General features: G+C 43.3%; 1 long non-coding RNA gene across 1 annotated transcript; it reads right to left on the reverse strand.

Moving 5' to 3' along the window:
- Window positions 1-1,524: 1,524 nt before the first annotated feature.
- Window positions 1,525-3,672, reverse strand: LOC128787441 (uncharacterized). Its single transcript, XR_008430719.1, has 3 exons — window positions 3,589-3,672; window positions 3,438-3,508; window positions 1,525-2,086 (listed from the first exon to the last, which is right to left on the reverse strand). It is a non-coding gene; the product is annotated as an uncharacterized LOC128787441 (long non-coding RNA).
- Window positions 3,673-4,209: the final 537 nt, after the last annotated feature.

Genomic DNA, 4,209 nt, shown 5'->3' on the forward strand with positions numbered 1-4,209 from the left:
CTTTAATACTGAACTAAATAGAAAACCAATTAAGTACCAGATGACTGTGACAAGGCTAGGGTTTTTTTTTCAGACCAATATTTGAACACTAGAAAAAATTATTAGAGAAAAGAATTATTCAATTCCAAAGTGTCCTCATTTCTAGTATTTAATTAAGTGATGTTCTAAATGATAGCACATCTTTACAGCATAATAGGGCAAGGGAAAAAGCTTTCCTCCACTCACTGCCATGAATATCTCTGCTAATTAGAAGAACAGTACTTTTATGCAACAAGTGTTATCTTGTTATGTAGAAACTCTTCCTTTTGTTGTGTCTGGTGAGTGGAGAAAGAAATCTTTGCATAAACAGGCAGGAACACACAGAGAATTTATTTTGATTCACAAGATTTTGGTCCACCCTCAACTCAACCCAAGTGCTTTTTATCTGAATATTTCATCGTAGGCACTGGGCTTTCCTAATGTGATGTCCAAATGGTGTTGCTGTGTAGAAGGTTTTTTGGGGTTCTTTGCTTGCTTTTTTAAAGATTTATTGGATGGCACCAGGGAGAGATGGGGAAAGGGAACTCAAAGTCACTTGTGACAGATTGCTGGTAACAGGATCACCTCTTAGATCTAAAATTGAACCTAGAGGCTATTCAGGCAGTTGCTAGAAAACCTGACAGAGGCTCATCTACCTGTTGTTTGGTTTAATCATTCGTGCAAAACTCCCCAACATTGTCATGGAATTTTGTGTGACTTGATTACATTAATGAATAACTCTTGCCTGCAGCTCCTAGGCAGCAAGAGGACACTCAGCCTCACGTCACTGTGCTCTTGATATCTTTTCCACAGATACTGCATATTACCTTTAATCAGCAAGACAATTTCCTCTAAATGTCACTTGGTCAAATGACAGTCCTCATGGTGTGTCCCCATGCCCAGGGAGGGCTGAGGTTGCCTGTGCAGGCAGGGAGGCAAAGGGGTGTGGTGATTCTTTCCCCAGCTCCCCTCCTATAGGGAGGGAAGAGTGCCCAGGATTCTGAGAGCCCTCAGCACCTGCTGGTAAAGAACGAAAGGAGAGTTTTGGCCAGGTTTAGGGGGCTGGTGAAGGTGACAGTGATGCTGCATTTCTTATGACACACTGCACAAACATACCCATCTGAGCTTTCTGCAGAGGTTTTGCAGCTAGGTCACATCTAGCTAGGTTCATTTTCTCTTGAGATATCTGTCTAGCAGGGAAAAATGTAAACTTTTGCAGGCTATCCCCATCTCAATACTGGATTTAAAATGACTGGCAGAGGGAGGGAAAGACAATAGTCTTGTTCCTTTGATTTTCAGGGAGGGCTGATTCTCTCAGATGTTATCTTAGGATGTAATTCCTACCTTTTTTCCCCAAAAAATATTTGTCAAGGTCATGCAGATTATTGTCAGACTGAAGTCTAAATGAATAGTAATAATAAAAGGGATTATGTAGACAATAATCACTCTTCACTCATAGTTTACAAAAACTTTCTGCTCCATGGTATAAGATCATTATTGATTTATTTTTTTAAGTGCTAAGCAGATGCTCCACTGTAATGAGAGGAAACAGAAGTGGAAAACACAGAGGCTCATACTTAAACAAATGAACAGATGCAAGGAGTGGAAAACAACAAGGTACACAAATGATTGCTTTGAGTAAACAACCTAAAACAAATAGGAAAAAACCCACAAACAATCAACCTGCACCAGTCTGGAGCTAGTATTAATCACCACCCCAAAATTTTCACAGATTTTTTTTTTTTTAAAGTGGAAGTCGAAAATTAAGTTTTCTAGCAAATTTGCAGTATACCTTTGTGTGGAAATCCCTGCCACTGCCCTAGTGCTGGTGCTCATGTCAGAGTCCAGACAAGGCTGCTGTTATGCTCACTGCTGCCTTCTTACCCCTCTGAAGCAAACTGAGAGCTGGGGAAGGCAGGAGACATGCTCAAGGTGTAACCCAGATTCTGCAGGAGAGTCAGAATAGAGACACAGCATCTTTTGGGTGCTCTGATGGCTCCTCCAAAATTGCAGCTTGGTTGCTGAGCTCCTGGACGTGGAAACTCTGTAAACTCCCTCACCTTCCATCCTAGGAGACACACACAATATACTTGTTATAGACCACAGTAAATAGCTAGCATAGCTGTACAGGTTTCCTGGTTCCTATCACATATAGGGACTTATGGTATACTCTACACAGGTGCTGACACTGGTATCAGTGCTTCTGTCAGGGTGGGCAGAGAAGCAGGAAACAAATGCCACTTCAAACTGGACAGGAAAGTCTAGATGAAATCTGTCTCTTGCTAGATGTCAAAAGCCCTTCTCAGTACAAAACACCAAGCTTGGGAGTTTTCTGTTTCCAGGAATTGACACTGGAAATTTGGATGTGGCAGCTTTTTTCTCTACTCCCTACATCAGATGACAAAAATTGCTTTTCCTCTGTCTCCATCCTCTGCTTGGTCTTTCCTTTTGTCTCTGCTTAAATGTGCATCTGCACAGAAAGGAGCTAGACCCAAGGCTTTTTTGGATCTGCTTTTCTGCAGAGCCGCTCTCCTGGCTAACAGACTCTGCTCTGTTCTCCTCTGTTAAAGGGCTTTGCATAACACACAGGGAGCATTTAGGGAAAACAAGCCCCAAACACAGCTGCTGGTGCATCTGAAAAGGGGATCAGTGTTGAGCATCATGCTACCAACTCCACTGTTTTCTTCCCGCTGCTGGGGGAAGTTGCTTCTGCCTAGAATCTTTCTGTGCAAAACTGGGGGCCAGCCCAGGCTGGACAGACTGAGCCTGGCAGTGATGTGACCTTGTCCTCTGCCGTGGTGGTAGCTGTGGTAATGGTAAGTGGAGACAAAGGGAATGGTGAGCTTCAGTCCAAGCCGTGGCAGGAGACCAGTTCTTGCTTAACTAAGGGATGCGCAGCTTTTTCTGCTAGAAAACCCTTCAGTACAGAGCATATGTTGTAAGCAGCTGATGAATTTCACTCCCTGACATGTCTGCGATAAGGAAAAGATGGGCAGCACCTAATTTCTGAAAAACATTTAGACATTTTTGCAAGTGCTTACATAATTTTATCCCAGTGTCTCATTACCTTTTGAACAAGGTTATTATTCATTCTTTATAAGATCTCCTCCTCTCTCCCTGTCATCATTTATCCTTCTTAATTAACAAATGACATCAATTAAAATGTCAAATACACGCTGCACAGAACATGCCAAAGCCACACTCCATTGTATGTTGAAATGAGAACATCCCCCTGTGGCTTGGCAGAAAATCTTGTCTGAAATGCAATTGCTTGTGAGCCGTGCCTGTAAGGAAGGATGGCACTTGTCTTGCACAGAGGAGGAGACCTGACAGCTGCAAACCTTTCTTCTGAAAATCTACTCGTTAATTTAGGTGGTTGGCTACTTGGGGTGGGAAAAAGCTTATTGTTTGGCACTTACCTTAAATCAGCCTACTGGCCCCAGGGCTGGTCAGTGCTGAATGTCTGGGCTCCCAGGAGAGTCATCAGGAGCTGAGAAGGAGAGAAAAGCATTACCAGAGCGTGATGCAAATCCCAGGTTTACATACCTATTTTAGGATAGGATGAATCACCCTCTCCTGTGGCGAGGCAGGTAGCTCTGAGGGAAATGAAGCCTGCCTGAGCCCTGAATCTCTCCTGAGCACAGCCTACCCCAGTGACTGCTGTGTCTAGGTAGTTAATTTTTTGACAGCTGAAATTAGCTGAGCTGTTCCACAGTGTTTAGTGCAGCATGAGGGCAGGCTTACTCTTCATCAGGGGATTTATCAGAATGCTTAATCAAAAATATTATAGTAAAGGGTGTTTAGAGGGCATGACCATTATTTTCTAGGTACAAATACTACTTACCCACTAGGGCCTAATGGTAAAAGCCTTTCACTCCGAGCACTCTGCTTATTTCAGGTCCATTGTATGAGGCAAATTCTAATTCCTGCTCATGCAGATGTAGCAGAAATGCAATTTGTGCAGCCCAAAGCAAGCAGGTAATGTTCTTCCCTCGAGCATTAGTTCATGATGTGACTCTAAGTGAGCCCCTTACTCCCACTTACCTGTGCCCCTGCTCTCCCTGGCAGTCTGCAGAAAAGCATTACTAGTTTGGCAGGGACCTGTTGGCTGCCCATTAAGTCTTTGAATCACAGTTTTTACCTCAGAGCTGAGGTCAGGGGCTCAAACCCTGTTGCACTAGAGGCTATAAA

Source organism: Vidua chalybeata, chromosome 4 (assembly GCF_026979565.1).
Source record: "Vidua chalybeata isolate OUT-0048 chromosome 4, bVidCha1 merged haplotype, whole genome shotgun sequence".
NCBI classification, from domain to species: Eukaryota; Metazoa; Chordata; class Aves; order Passeriformes; family Viduidae; genus Vidua; species Vidua chalybeata.